The sequence below is a fragment of the Sturnus vulgaris genome, chromosome 6 (assembly GCF_052056855.1).
Source record: "Sturnus vulgaris isolate bStuVul1 chromosome 6, bStuVul1.hap1, whole genome shotgun sequence".
Classification (NCBI taxonomy): Eukaryota; Metazoa; Chordata; class Aves; order Passeriformes; family Sturnidae; genus Sturnus; species Sturnus vulgaris.
In genome coordinates, this window is record NC_142248.1 from 34447551 (window position 1) to 34464000 (window position 16450).

The following is a 16450-nucleotide window of genomic DNA, read 5'->3' on the forward strand; positions in this document are numbered from 1 at the left end:
CCACCCATACAGAAATCACAGCAACACAGAATAACCTTTCAACCTCATCACAACTCCTGTCCTAAACCCTAGGAGCCAATCTCTTTATTCTCAGATGAGTAGGCAGCCAAGCAGTGGAACACCCATTCATTACCATCAGACAATTTGTCTCCCTCACTTACTTCGTAATCTTTTTAATCCTACGCCTGTTGTTGAAGCTTTAGAAAACAAATTCATTAACCTCTAAAACTACTATAATGGTTCATAAAATCTTTGGTCTTGTAAACCAAAGATTGAAGATTATGCCTCCTCTTGGAGTTTCCCTTCAGAAAGAAAATCTTTATCTACGACTCCAAAGCTTTTATTTTAAATTAAAATACTTTTTGACTCCTCTCTACCCTAAACTGCACAAATAGTTCCCATAAAAGTTCTAAGGTGACAAACAAAGTTAGCAACAACTCCAAGCCTGCAACCAAAAACCTTCCTGGTCCCCATGGTAGAACACAGCTACCCCACTAAAACCCAATTACACAGAGGAGAAACCCCCATTTTCAGCAGTGTCTACACCAAACCAACACTCAGACAAACGTAACTCCCACAATCATAACCAAAGTTTGCCAAACGCCACACCAAACTCCTCAATCCTCCCATGTTTCTGGAAAGGGTTCCACTGCCAGAGACAGAGTAAACAAAACCCACTAATATTGTGCCCAAGTACACCAAAAATAGCACCAGCAACACAAAGGAGGTACCTGGACTCAACAGCCACCCACACTCAGCAACAGATGCCAATACTAAACCTACCACCCCATAATAATTTAATAATAATAAGGATTGGATACAATTGCCAATTCTCCTAAAATAAAGCATGCATCCAAAAATGCAGCAAAATTTCTCATAATAATTTCTGTTTGACCTTTCTCCAAGACTTACAGTTACATTAAATTAATAGTGATTCTCGTTATTATAATGCAAAATCTCAATTTTGCAGCTGGAGAAACAAATGTATCAGAAACCTTTATGTGGTGGATTGGTTTTTGGGTTTTTTTTGTTTGTTTTGTCCCCTCTCTTCCCTCTATAAATAAAATTATAGGGCCAAAGAGTTCTGCTTTTCTCTGGGCGGAGAGGTCAGGCACAGAGAGGGTCCCAGCTTGTGTAGGCACAGCCACCTGCTGGCACAGAGAAGGGTCGAGGGTGTGAACGAGAATAAATGTGATGTAGCTACACAGCAAAGAGCTACAGAAAGCATCTCACAGTGGTCACAAGAGGGCAGAAGCATCCCAAGATTAGGTCTGCAGGTCCTTGTAGCTTTCCCTTCCCTGGATTTCTTTTAATTCAAATTCGTAAAATCCTCTTTGAACAAAAATGTAAGCACACGACTTAATGCAATTATCACCAGCTTTATTATTAGCTCAGTCCTAAAAACACAAACAAAAAACCTCAAAAACACAAACAAAAAACCTCAATAACTCTGATATTATATTTGTTTATGGTCTGATGGAAAGATCAGTTTTCTTGAGAATGAGGGGCTTCAGGGACAGCAGGGTCTTAGGAGCATCCTTGCTTCCTCTCTCACATTTCTCCTAATATCCAGTTGCAAGTCAAGTTATATTACTTGAGAAAAGAGAAAATCAAGAAAATATGCTAATTTCTTCAGGTACAATAGTCTACAAAACATTATCTCCCTTTGCCACTCTTTGTTTATTCATCTTTTGGTTCTGATACCAAGAGGTTGTTTTCATGTATTTGACTTTAGTTATATAAGTATCTTTGTTAATTCCACTGAGGCCATAACAGTAAAGCAAAAATACAAGAATTTTTGGGATTATGGCTCCATGGCATAATCTTTTTAATGCACAGATAACACCAGTCCTGCAAATCTGTCTATGCACAGAAATTATCTCCAATATTGTTTCTAATTACTTCAAAGAAGCATGACAAAACTGTTCTCTTTCCATCAAACTATATAAATCTCTGGTTTTAAAGCTTGAATCCAAATCTGAGTCTGCTCCTTCCTGCCAACAGATCTGGATCTGACAGGCACACGACATCTCCCCTGTGCACAGAAATGTTCTCAGGAGCCCTGCTCTGCTGGCAGATGGGTTCCAGCAGTGTGGATGAGCCCACATGGGTAAGCAGAAACCCTGCAGAACTGGGCACACAATCTGAGCCACTCCAAACAGCTCCAGAACATCTCTGCGAAAAAACAGGCATTTACTTTAGAGGTCTAAACAGTGACTGATTTTTTTCCATAATGCTGAATAACTAAGCCGAAATATGTATTATGAACAAAACTTGCAATGACCATTTTTAGAAACAATTTCATTTATCACGTATTTAAAAGGACAGATAGAACACCTGAAGGCACTTAGCTGAATTCCTTCTTTAATGTAATGCATGCCTACTGAATCAAATCCATCTTTTAACAGGGAAATTAATTTAATGGAGAATTGAATAATAGCAATAATAGGAATATAGTAATATAGTTATATAATAATGTAAAAAATAGCATGAAGGGTGAACAGAATCAGGAATAAACCCTTCTCTTTTGGTATCATTTGCATGTTCCCTGGTGTTAGGAGATAGACCTTTGTAGAGGCTAGACCCCTGAGTAGCCTGAGACACCAGAAAATCTGGAGATAAGTAAATAACTTATAACTTTCATCAGTCTAAAGTGACTTCGAGTTCACATCTGTGACCTTCATTACAATTTGGAGGTGGCATGACATGAACTCTTAATTCTTTTCAGGGATTTCAAACTGATTCATCCTGCAATGCACTAATGATGATGGTTTCTAGTTTCTAGTAATTAATTCTTAAATTAAAATTGCAAATGTCACTAAAGACAGAAATTCTTTTGATGACAAAAATAGAGTTCAAAAATGTTCCTGGCAAATTTGAAGATGGAATTAAAAATAAGATGAAATTAAAAGGAAGCTGGAATTAAAACAATCCAAAGAAATGCTATATGAGTGGAATGAATCATCCCTATTGGTACAGAATGGGGAGAAACTTTCTTCTGCAGTTTTGAAGAAAAAGTACTGGTCAAATATGGTTTGCTCAACCCTGCCATATTACAAAAATGGCAAATGTCATCTTAGGTCTCATAGCCAAGGGTAAAACTTGTAAAATTTGTGAAATATCTTCTTCCAGTGTACTTTTCATTGGTAAAGATTCAGCTCAGGTACATTATTCACTTTTGAGTGCAGCCATGCAAGAAATAGACCAATGGGATTAAAAATCTTAGATTAAAGACCTGAGGATAAAAAAGGAGTGCTTCTCACTTCTTGCTATGATGTGAGAAGCAGGAGAATTCAAGGAGACCCACCCTCAAAACTGGGCCTTTATGACTATGAAATGTAAAAAACCCCAGCAACCTTATCCTAAGATTCTGATAAGAAACTTCAACACAGAAAGGAAAGAGCAGTAGGATATAATAAATTAATAAACAAATGTGTGCACATTAGGATGATAAGAAGTAATTGAAAGAAAGAGGTGTATCTGTATTTTAGAAATCACTAAATGATGGTTAGTACATTGGAGATGAAAATTTTACTAGCTTTCTTGATATTCAAAAACTAAAGCTTCTGAGAAGACCTAATAATTTCTGTGGCCAGTCATCTGATTATGAACTCAGTCCAAGGAATGCTGTTTCAGAGGGAATCTCTTCCTGCTCACCATACCAGTCACATAAAACTGGTTTAATTTATGTATGATAAGTGGGTCTAATAATATTACTTTTTGCAATTAAGCTCATTTTATGAACTATGCTTCTAGAAAATTCCAATTCATCTCTTCTTTCTGAAGAGTTTCTCCTGCTCTTCTGAGAAGAGCATTATTTATGCTAAATAATGCCAAGGAAAGGCTTAGTTGATCTATAATTCTTATTGCTCATTGTTCTCTATATTGCTAAAGCTACCTTCAGGTAAAATTTACTTCATTTAAGATTGAAGAGGATAGATGCTGTATATGTGCTCTATAAAATGACATAATAATGTTCTCTAAATGCTGAAGAGATGGCTGTGAGGAGTTGTGGTGGTTTGACCTTGTCTGGCTGCCAGATGCCTGCCAAGGATCACTCTACCTCTCACTCTCTCAGTGGGATGGAGGAGAAGATATGATGAAAGGGATTGTGAGCTGAGATAAAGACAGAGAGATTGCTTAGCAATTACTGTCATGGGCAAGAGAGTCTTGGTTGAGGAGGATTATATTAATTTATTGCCAATTAAAAATACATTAAGATTGTGAGAAGAAAAGACAAAACTAAATCCCCTTCCCACTTGTTCTTCCCAGGCTCATCTTCAGTACTGGCTCTGCTGGCTCTCCCCTGAGCTGCACAGGGGATGGGAATTGGGTAAGTGGTCAGTTCACAACCTTTCATCGCAGCTGTTCTGGAATCCTCACTTTGTTTCCTTGCTCCATTTCAGGGCTCTTCCCACAGGTACAGCCCCGGCTGGGTCCCTCAAAGGGGCTGCAGTTCTTCAGGAGCATCCTGCTCCAGTGTGGGCTTTGAACAGCATGAGGAATATGTGATTAAATTGTCATAGGAAGAGAAGCATTAGCCATTCATGTGGTGAGGCCAGTGAAACAGAAGGATTTCATTGGAAGGATCTGGAATTTTGATTACAGAACAAGCTTAAAATAGCAAAAAACCTTCTATCAAAATTCTTTTATTACAGAGTAGGAGTAAAAGAGAAGGTCCTTTGAAATCCCTCCTAATTCTGTGATCTTGTCAGGTTGAAAGAATTAGTTAATTGATGCCACATAAGTTAAATTTGCTCTAGGGGCAAACCTAGACTTTAGTTGACTGATATTTGTGTATTTAGTATTTTGTTATAATTTCTTTGGGGATTTTTTGCCCCTTCTTTCTTACTTAAGATAGACTTTTGACCTTGTGTAGTCTTTTACTTGTAAGCTATTATCTATTTGTCTCCCTGGAAGTTTTATAGTGCTGTCCATGTCTATTACCATTCTAGTTTAGTTTTTACTGCATGTAATTGATAGCAATAGCTGCTTCTATCATGCTTCATAAAGTGTTTGGCTTTCTTTTGTGTTCTGGCTAAAATATTCTGCTTTGGGGTTTGCCCTTTAAAATGTAGAACATATTAATTTATGTTTTGTTTGTGCCATCAGCATGGCTCTTGTTAACAAACAGACTGTTTCTGAGAGTGTATATTTCCTGGTTATTGCATTTTTTCCTCAGGTGCAGACATCATACAGTCTAATATTGGGTTCTGACCTCTTTCTTTTAGTCTGTTTTCACAGGCTGTTAATGAGCTTGAATATTGCATTAAAGGCTGGATGACAACTCCCCAGAGAAGAGTAAACTGTGGATGGTGTAATAGCAAGTAAATATTTAAGTGTGTTCCCAAGACACTCAGGCTGTCAGCTTTGCTCTCTGTGCAGTGTTGTGGTGTCAGTGGGGGGAGCATTACTGCTGCCCATGCTCTGCTGTGCCTCTGTGGGATCTCACAGAAACCTCCAAGAGGACACACACAGATACCACTAGCACTACCTCTTTCCTTACCCTCTCACCTCTGGGTTCACAGGAAAAAAGTGGGAGGGTTTCCATCTGCACCAGAGAAGCAGGAGTGCTGAATGTGATATGGGAAGTGCCAGCCTGGGGGGTTTTGCACAGCTGTGTGAGCCCCAGCCCATGCCCAGGATCTGCAGGCACTCTGGTTACACAAGTGAACCAAATATTACCAGTTCTCTCAATAGCTATATTTGTCTGAGCATTGCATTCATATTAAAAAGAATATCCAAGGCAATTAATTCTTCTGCAGTGCTGAATTAGAGACACTGAACTCCTCAAGACCAGGAAATTTAGATAAACTATAAACTTTTCTGAAACACAGGCAATTTTACCTCTCATTTCCTGCCCTTTTCATAAACACTCATAAAGGTTTCCCAATACATGATGATGCAATCAAGATGGTAATTTACTTTGGAAAACATTCTGGGGTTTAGAAAGCAAATATTATCATGCTGAAGTTGCACAGGGTGAAACCACAGCTGGTTGTATTGGGGTAGAAGTTTAATTTGGAACATCTGTAATAAATTAATGACCCCCCTCAAGCCATGAAGAGAAGGTAGTGCACTTTCTGTTTGGGTTAGTATTGGGAATGAAACCACATTACTGGGAGGGGAGGGAGGAAGGTATTCTGGAAAACTGTCATGGCTCTCTGGCTTTAGGCTGATTAAGAAAATCTTTTGTGTCTCAGTTTTAATAATGACCAAACTTTTGGTGTTTGAAAATCTAAAGGCATCTGCCACTTGCTTTTTCTTTTAGGGGAAGCAGAATGTAACAGAATTTGGCCTATAAAAGGTGAGGTATTCCTAGTCTTTAGGCACACCTGCTAGTCCCAACCCTAAGCTTGCTAAGACTGGTATGTGCAGAAGTACAAGAAAATAAGCATGGAAAATTTTTAGTGTATTGGCTGTACCCAACATTGACTTCTAAAAGTCTGTCTAAGACACGAGAATCTGTAGCCATCTCAGAAAGAGAGACATCTGCTTTAAATCCTGCTACTAATAACCTTCTAGGTCATACTGAGCAGCCTCCCCAGTTGAATTAAAACCATTGGAGGAAGTGGAAGAGTTCAGTTTATGTGCTGCTAGGCTGCTGCTGCTTCACTGGAAACACCCAGAGCCAACACCACCAGTGAGGGCAAGAACAGTGCATGATGTTGTGAGACTGAGCTTTTGATGGTGTAGAAAACAACACTTTCTCTACAAGCCTCATGCAAAAATAAGAAATTTAATCAGATCTCATACTGGCTACATGGTGAATATTTAGTTATGTCATATATGACAAAATTATACACTTATGCTAGTTTTCTTATGTCCACTGGCCTTTTTTTCTGGATGAAATTATTCCACTTAGGATTCACTAATGAAGTTACAGTAACTACCATTTTAAATTTCATTTTGTAGGATAGTTGACGGAATGGAGCACAAGATATATTGTCATCTGACACAGCATAAAAATATTTTATTTGGATGCATAAATGTGTTTAATACCCAGAATTGCAATGTTAGAAGGTGGTGACTATAGTCCCCTAATGAGCACTTTGAGGAAAGACAGCAAATGGAACAGGCTCTGACATCCAGTGTACACCTACACAGCTGCTCTACCACATGACATTTCTAAATGGGCTTCCCTACAACAGTATGTGACAAGTGATAAAAGCTGGCTTGTTAAATCTGACAGCATCTCAAGTCTGTATCTCCAGGACACTTTTCATTAAAAGGCTTTCAGCTTTGGGTCTTGAAAAGAACTACTTTAAAAATTGCACTGGCAAACTGAAGTGCCCTTGTTTATCATGCCCTATTTTCTAGAAGAAATCAAGGATGTAAGGATATCTGCCTGAGGCACCCAAAACCAGACCTGAATTCTTGGAAGGTGGATGCACAAGATCATTTATTACCTTCCCAAGAAGCACATAAACTAATTAATATTATATATATATGTGTAACATATCATAGTAATGTTATATTTTGTATAATATATTATGTATGCATACCTATTCTTGTTCTTACATTTTGAAAATCCTGGATTTAATTTAATTTGCTTTTTCCAGTGTAGCTGCTTTGGGGGTCTGTATTTCAAAACTGTAATTTTTACATATGTGAGATTATGGAGTGCAGATAATATCCATTGAATGAATTACTTCCTCCTCCTACCTTTCAAAATTGCAACACCCCAGTCACTTAAAAAAAAAAGTATTGATGATAATCTGTTCCTTCAAAGACTCTAAGAACAATAATAACCCAATTTCTGCCTGAAATAGGTTTGTGTGTTCATCTTCAGTAATACATTAAGGAATGCCTGAGACCCACTGCCCTCAGGCCCTGGTGTCTTCCTCTGAGGACTTCAGATGAGACCAGCTCAGCAGATCTGAGGGACTGTCCCATAAACTGTAGCAGCAGTCCTTACTATGGCAACAGAAATCATAGCCTGCAAGCCCATGTTCCTGCCATCTGAACATAGTCAAGCACCCTACTGTAATCTCCATTTCTCTATGTTGAGTTCTTTTTACACAGAGTTATGGAATGTTTTGGGTTGGAAGGGACCTTAAAGATTTTCTAGTTGCAACCCCCTTTCCATGGGCAGGGACACTTTTCACTAGAACAGATTGTTCAAAGCCCCATCTAACCTGGCCTTGAACACTCCCAGGGATCGGGCATTCACAATTCTCTGGGCAACCTCTTCCAGTGCCTCACCACCTTCACAATAAAGAATTTTTCATAGCTTACCTACCTATATCTACCCTATTTCATATATCATGTTCAAGTGGAAGAGAAGAGAAGAGAATAACTCTCCAAAATAATCTAGTTTAGTATTTATGAGACACTTTAAAAAGACAGGAAAGGATAGACTTGGATAAAGAATTATCTGATGCTATCCTATGCCCCATACTTACACCTTTAACACCCTGTTTAATTTCTACAAATGCTTCAATGTCTGCCTTTGCTGTGGACAGATTCCCTGAATCTCTCATTCTGGAAGGGGGAGACCCACCTTCATTCTGACAGCATGTGCATGTCTGCCCAGCTGCCACGCAGGCTCACAAGCCAGACATTTTTGTGGCCATCTCTTCCAGTGACACAGCTCGAACTCAGAATTGTCTCAGCCCATGCTGCCAGATGAAATGCTGTATGAAACAGCAGTAATGCCTTTTCTCCCCTGAAAGACACCTAAAATACTCATCCTCCCTCTGCTCCAAGTAAGCACATATTATGCCTCTCCTCAGAGAGTTTCCTGATCATCACAACTGGTTTATTGGGAACCTGATTATTCCTTCCATTTCTCATGGAGGCCCTGCACCGTCCTTGAGAGACCAAGCCATGAAGAGTATATTCAATATTTATAGCTATATATAGCTATAGTATTTGTATAGTATTTGTAGCTATAGCACAAGCTAGGGAGGGCAGAGATATAGTCCCTAAGTTCTACATCAGTAAATAGTTAAATTTAAATACTTGACCATTCAGTATCACAGTCCCTAAAATGTCACAATAAATACCTGCCAGACTCTGGAAAAGGTGTACAAAGTTACTGCAAGTAGAAGAATTGATCTATGCCTTTTCTTTTTCAGAAATAATCTGCAACCACACTCTGACTTCTGCAAAAATGTTTCCCATGTTTAAAGCAAATTATGTGGGTAGTATGAATGAAAAGGCTGAGAGTCAAAGTCTTGGATACAAATGAACATGCCTAAATATGTGTGATCTCAATAATTGTTGCAAAATGGTTTGTGAAAATAGGACAGGGTCACAGTAACAACCCACCCTAGAAGAAGAGGTAATCCAGGTTCTTGTTAATAGATCCATTGGGGTGGATTAGAGTGAAATAACACAAACCCATGTTTGTAAATATACATGTGTAGGGTTTATTGTAGTGGAGTACTGCACCCAGTTTGAGGCTCCCTAGTCTAAGACAGATGTGAACCCAATGGAGCATAGCAAGATTCTAGGAAAATTGAGGGAATGGAACACGAGATATATGAAAATAGACTGTGTGACCTGGAGTTGCTCAGCCTGGAGAAGGTGAAGGGATCTTACTGCTGTCTGCAACTCCTCCTGGAAAAGCATTGTCTTTCTATTATAAACCTCACCATCTTGCTTTATGGAAAACTTTTTCAAAAGAAATGAAAAGCATTTTTCATTGCACAAGAGACAAAAAATGGATTGTTTTTTTCACCAATTGTGCCTAACCTTGCTAAATTTTCAATAAAGTAAGGAAAGCTTTCCTTAAGATTAGAGCAAAATCCTAAACCTTGGAGTAGGACACTTGCCACAGCAAAATAATTTCTTTCCCTCTTGAAGGTATCTTTTATGCTCATTCAGATTCTGACTTCATAGGTGATTTCTTTCATGATATAGTCATTGTATCTGATTTGATTAGGTCATAGTTTATTTGACTTGATGGGTATTACTTATGGGTCTACAAAAGATGGATCAGTTTGGACAGGTGACATGGCTTGGAGCTCAGCCAAAAACACTGATACTTCTGTGAGCTGTTCTGTGAGATGTTCACTTTGAATAGGGATGTTCCTTTCCCCCTACCCAGGGGCTGCATGCTTTAATAAATATAGGGTGTATTTTCATTAAACCAAACATGCTTTTTCTCTAATTCTAAACTATGAAGACTCAAAGTGTTTTCCTTATTACCTTTGGTTTAGGTTTACTGACAAGTAGAGTATGTAGCATCTACTATGAATTATAGAACTGTGTTTCTCTTTTTGGTTATTAATTTTTTTTAGCACTGTTTCTTGCCCATATCACTGTGCCGTGTTTGTTTGTGTGTTCTTTAGGAGAAGCTTTCACTTACTTGATGTTGTACAGGCTCAGATAATCTGCTCTCTTTTTCAATACAAACTTTTTCTTCATTATTTATATAGCTAAAGCAAAAAAAGTTTTAGGGTCATTTGTAAGTCCATCCTTGCTGTATAATATGCCATTCTAGACTTTGTTTTTCAAGAGTGCAGGAAAATGAAAAGAGGTCAAGAAAAGTCCATGAAGTCTAGAGAGTGTGAACTGTGTAGAGAGGCTGAAACATTTGTTGTAGACCTACAGGAAAGAGGAAAAATAAAGGAAAAATGAAAGCACTCTTTATATCTCTGAATGTTTGCTATGAAAAGGAAAGCAATAAACTATACTTCATTTCAACTGAGGATAAAAGGAAAGAAATCACTTTAAAGAAGAAAAAGAAAAACCTAAAGGTGTGTATTAGGAAAGACCTTCTAACATGTTAATGTAGTCAACACTGAAATATGTCCCTGGGGAGTTTGCAGATCTCCACCATGTCTTCATCACTGGATGTTTTTAAAATCCATCTCAAAACACTGAATTCTGTCTCAGTGTGGGAAAATTAACAGAATGGTCTCTTCAGGTGCTATTTAGTCTTCTGTGTCTCTAATAGCTCCATCAGCTCCATCAGTACAGCCAGAGGTACAACTTTTGTTCCCCAAAAAATATGTTTCTGGAACAATTTGTGCGCTGCAGTTTTTGCTGCCACTGCAGGTGAGGCTGGCTCAAATTCTGGCTAAGGGCTATAGCTGCTTTCGTTGTGAAGTGTAAAAACCTATTTAGTGATACCAGTGAATGTTTTACATCTCAAACAAAGGAATTATTTTAAGGATAGTCTTTTCAAGTATTCTTTTAAAATTGTATCACTAACAGACCAAGATGCAGATTAAGCTGACTGTAGATTGTCAAAAATAGGATGGGAAATCAGACAGAAGCCTGTGGAAAGACTGTATCCTGCAGGACAGCCCTCTATCTGTTAGGTCAGTTGTGTTTTGTTTCTTCTTCATTATGTGCTTCAGTTTGGGTCCAAGCTGTGTAATTCTAAGATAGAGCCTCCACTCCTCCCAGAAAGCAGAAGAACCTGAGACACCTTAGGACCATCAAAGAGCAGCTCCCTTTTGAATACAAGAGCTCTGACATGTGAGCATGGTAAGATGACATTGGACCATATTCTCTGGAGCTGACTCCTTGCTCAGTAAACTCTCTTTGTATACCTCAAATGTTACCTGCTGTAACAATGATTGACATGAATCGTGGTGGCAGTTCTGTATACCTCAAATGTTACCTGCTGTAACATTGACTGGCATTAATCATGGTGTGTTATTCCTGTTGTAACTAGACAGGCAGCATTGTTTGCAGATACTTATCTAGACTGGGTTTATCACTGGCCTTCTCAGCTACTGGTGGGTACATACTCTTGACAGCAGCATGTGAACTAGGAAGAGCCAAGGCCTTTTCTGCTTTCTGTGCTGCCACACTGGCAAGGAAATTGAGGTAGCATGTGAAGCTGGGAGAAGACATAGCTGGGGAGAGTGACCTAAACTCACCAAAGGGGTATTCCAGACCATATGGCATCATGCTCAGTTTACAAAGTGGGGGGAGAAAGGGGGAGACATTTAGGTAATGGATTTCATCTTCCCAAGTCACTATTACCTGTGATGGGGCTCTGCTCCCCTGGAGATGGCTGAACACCTGCCTGACTTTGGGAAGCAGGGAAACAGAATTCTCTGTTTTGCTTTTGCTTGTGTGTGGCTTTTGCTTTCCCTATTAAATTATATTTATCTCAGCCCACAATGTTTCTAGCTTTTACCCTTTGATTCTCTCCCTTGTTCTGCTGGTGAGGAAGTGAGCGAGCAGCTGCCTGAGGCTTAACCACCTCAACAGAATATTTGCAATGAATCCACCGGGACCCTTCTGCCAAAACCCATCAGAGTCAATTGAGACTTCTGCCAAAACCAGTTCAAGTCTAACTGCTTATGGCAAATTCAGTATATTATTAAAGTAAAACACAATGACAACAAAAAAAAAGAGAATAAAAGAAGTTAATATTGTTATAAAGCAAAAAAGTTCTGACATGCCACCAGAAAAGGAGTTTGCATGTCTTGAAGATGTTGCTCTCCACGGGATCATAGAACAGTTTAGGTTGAGTTGGAAGAAACTTGAAATTGAGTTCCAACCCCTCTGCCATGGGCTGGGACACCTTCCACTACACCAGGTTGCTTAGTGCCCCATCCAACCTGACCTTGGATATTTTCTGGGGTGGAACATCTAAAACTCCTATGGGAACCTGTTCCAGTGCCTCAGCAGCTTATTAGTGAAGAATTTCTGCCTCTCAAAATCTAATAATGCCTGATGCAGTAACTCACAGGGACTTCAAAGTTGCTAGAGTGGCATAGCTCTGGCAAGTGGAAGAAGGAAAAGAGAACTATTTTTGTATTTCAGAACCTTTGCTTTCACGTTCCCAAAATGATGCATCAATATATAATCTCAATATCTATATTTTCTCTAACTTTTTTTTCTTAAACTGGCATGAATACAGTTGCAATGAATTCTTCTTGAGAAGACAAAAACATTAGCTCACAATCTATCTGAAAGAAGACAGACCCTTTTCCACCAAAGTCAGCAAAGTCAGCTTCTGAAGAAGTTGCAAACCAGGGAGGGTGAACAGCAGTGTCTCTTTGTACAGAACAGGAGAGAGAAGGGACTTGAGACATTCACATGGATTCTTCAGCTTGCAGCAACCAGAAATGTGTGAACTTAGCCAGTTTTCTTTGGTCAGTGCCTTTATAAAGATTTGGCTTTTCCAGATTCATCCCTGTTCTATTTTAAGGCGGTTCTTGTTGCTCCACTCCAGGAAAGTATTATTTGTTTTTCTGTCTGTTCAGCATTCATTACTTTACTTCCAAGAGAAGGGAGAAAACAACAAACCAATTTCTTCCATTAATTTTCCACTGGTTTTTAGCCCTAGGGTCAGCTTTGGCATTCAGGGAGCAATATGTTTTGTGACCTAAAATACTGGGGGGAGCAAACAAAGTGTAATCCTTACTGATCATATTAGTAGCTTTCTTTCTCAGCGAAGGAAAGACTACTGGCTTTGCTTACATCCATTGTGAGTTCTATCACGGAATCCTGCACTTCTCTATCATCTCCCTTTAATGACATCATGGTCTTTTAATTAAAGTGAATGAATCTGGGCATGACAAGTATTGGCAAGTGGGAGGAAAGAAAAAACTAATGTCTGCTGTTGTAAGCAAGTTATTTTGTATTATTTACATACAACACCACTGAAGTGTCTCACTCATAAAATGCAGTGGGAGGTATTGATGTGTCAGGAATAATAATTGGTTCTCCAATAAACTGAGACATTTGTCACAGTGACATATGCACATGAGATTGCCTCACTCTTTCTGTTTGCATAATTTCATTTTTAAATAAAGAAAGAAAAAGTTTCTGGTTGTATCTAAAATCTTTACAATGCACAGACCATGCCACCCTCTCCACAGATGAAGCACTAGCAGTGACACAGAATATTTCTCTTCCTGCCTCCCACTGGTGCCAAGCACCTTCTGTCTGACAATGGAAGCCTCTGCACAGGAGTGCCTGGCTGTTATTTCCCTTTGTGTGGAAAGTCTGAGGAAGGAAGGCTGAACAATACCTTAATCATGACAAGTCAGAAGAGGATCAGCATCTGAAAATAGCTGCCACACAACCTAGAACCTAAATTGCTCCTAAATCAGACAGATTTTGCCTTCAGATGGGAAGAACATATCAACCTGTCTCTATCTGCAGATGTTTTTCAGGCAAGCTAATCAGAGCTGGATCTTTCTACTTCATTTGCCTCTCAGTAGCAGATGTACTGATGTTCTCTGTGATGTGGGAATGTCCCTGATGAGGACTGGACTGGAGTGCCCACACTTGTCTCATAAAGCTCTGAGATTTTCTGATTTATCAAGGGCATATGGGGCTGCCTTACATTTTGGAAGGGAGACAACTATTTGAAGTTGTGGTGAAAAGGTAGAGGATAAAACATTCTTATGTATTTTCACAGGCTCAAATTCAAGTAAAGCTTCTTGAAAACTATTCGCTTATGGAATATTGTCTCATAGAAGTGTATCATATATACTGTGATGCTGGGCATTGTCCTACACAGTGATTAGTGGGATGATCCTGTCTTCTAGCTTTCAGTGTCACTGTCTTTGTGAAATATTCCAAGACATGTAGGAGAAAAAAACTATACAGATGCCCTAGAGGTGAAAATAACACTTCACAATATTTCAGAGAAAAATAACTTCAAGGCACTTCATGAAAGACATCGGGAGTTAATTTGGCTCCCTTGGTGTCTTCTTCTCAGCGTATTTTTAACTATTGTTTGTATTATGCCATCTAAAGATAAAAGAAATTTAATTTTTGATGTAGCATTTTTGTCTTTTAGTGTTTGGAGAACTGAAACCTTATTATTTTTTCCCAATTGTATTTTCTAATGTGGAAGTCCCAGAACCTGTAAATAATTTACATTGCTTTTGAAGTTTCTTTATCAGCTTCACTTCAGCAATATTCAAATGGATATCAGAGACAAGATGAATCCTCTCATGATACCCTATGACTGTAAGGCAACATGCTGATATGTTTGAAATGTGATATAAATGTATCAATGGTTCAAAACAAAGTTCAATGTGGCAATGTTCAAATTTCATTCATTATGTTACCTCCTTGCATTTAAAAGTTCCTTGCGTCTTTTAAAGAAGTGAACTCAATTTCACAAGTGCTGACACATTAAACAATTATTACATTGCTCTGAAAGATGTCTTCATTAGCTTTGCCTCACTGGTAAGCAAAATTAAATGGCTGATGATGACTCCAATTCAGCTCAGTTTGAATACCATGGAAAAACCCACACTGTATCAGAAAACTGCCAGGTGACAGAAACACTGAAATTCAATTTGGGTGTTTCATGAGCTCAGTGTTCCAGGAAAAGAGGGGGGGGAAAGTATTGATCTTTATAAAATGAACACAAAGTTTTTCCCTATTCTCTCACCCCAAGTCTTATGAAAAAAACCCAACAAAACAGTCAGAACGCAATCACACTTAATTTGATAATTTTTTATATTTCACTTTCTGATGCAATTACAACTCTTTACTATACCTTCTACCTCTTTTCTTCAATAAGGTGGGGTTTTATTTTGTATTATTATGGCGAGATTTCACTGCCTTCACTTACTTCTTGCACTGTAGAGCCCTCCTACAGACCCCTGAGCTTGGTTAAACCTCCTTTTCTGATGTTTATGGTCTTCAGCATTTTTACTTTTTCCATTCCTTAGAAGATCGAACATTATCCCTTCAACCCAGCAACAGAGCAGAGCTATATCTGACAGTATGCCCTATCTGCACTGCAAATGTGCACTTTAGCACTTCAGCACTTCAAAGCTTACATCTCTTAGATTGGGCTACGTGTCAGAACATGGCAGTTATTATGTCACAATCTCTGCAGTTCCATTCTACCACTCTGCAGTTCCATTCTACTACAGCTTTCACCCAAATTGTATTTAATTCTATCAGTTTTCCCACCAAAGTTTAAACAAAATTCTCTGAGAAAGGCTTGTGAAATGGAAATTTGTATTTAGCATGGCCCATAACTTCCTGTAATGTTTTCCCAGTCTACATGTGAGTAGTGAAAAATCACTCCCTTCTCTCTTACCACTATTTACTCTTCTATTAGCTAAGTCTACTAGTAGCTAAAAATGCTTCAGTTACTGCTCCTTTCCTCACCATAGCACAGCTCCTGCTTTTTCTTCTTCCTCTTTTTCCACACCACAGCTGTCTCAACATTATTACCTCTTTCCATGGGATATTACTGGGTTTTTCTTGTTGTTTCCCTCTAAAATATTCTCGAATTAAATAATCCCATTTGTATTATTTTGTACAGCAAGCAAGTAGTTTGAACTCAATGCTAAAACCGAAGAACTCCTGAGATATAAATTCTGCTGCAAGCTTAGAACCTGGCCTTTGGTCAATATTTCAGAATGTGTGGAGATCTCTAAGCCAGAACCATCCTGATATAACCAGCAAGGTGCTGTGCTGGCATGACCATTCTGCACTAGAACATCCACAGGCTTGCTCTTGAGATAATTTTGACCTGGTGACTCTGGAAACATCATTA

General features: G+C 38.7%; 1 long non-coding RNA gene across 2 annotated transcripts in view; it reads left to right on the forward strand.

Annotated features, from left to right (window-relative positions):
* The window catches only part of LOC148223414 (uncharacterized), a 40543-nt gene extending 24754 nt beyond the window's left edge, over positions 1–15789 (forward strand). Inside the window, exons 3-5 of one of the 2 annotated variants that reach the window (XR_015804224.1) lie at positions 2005–2110; positions 4273–4333; positions 4407–15789. This is a non-coding gene — a long non-coding RNA (uncharacterized LOC148223414). The remainder of the gene's footprint in view (positions 1–2004; positions 2111–4272; positions 4334–4406) is intronic. The other variant, XR_015804225.1, reaches the window with a different exon arrangement.
* Positions 15790–16450: the final 661 nt, after the last annotated feature.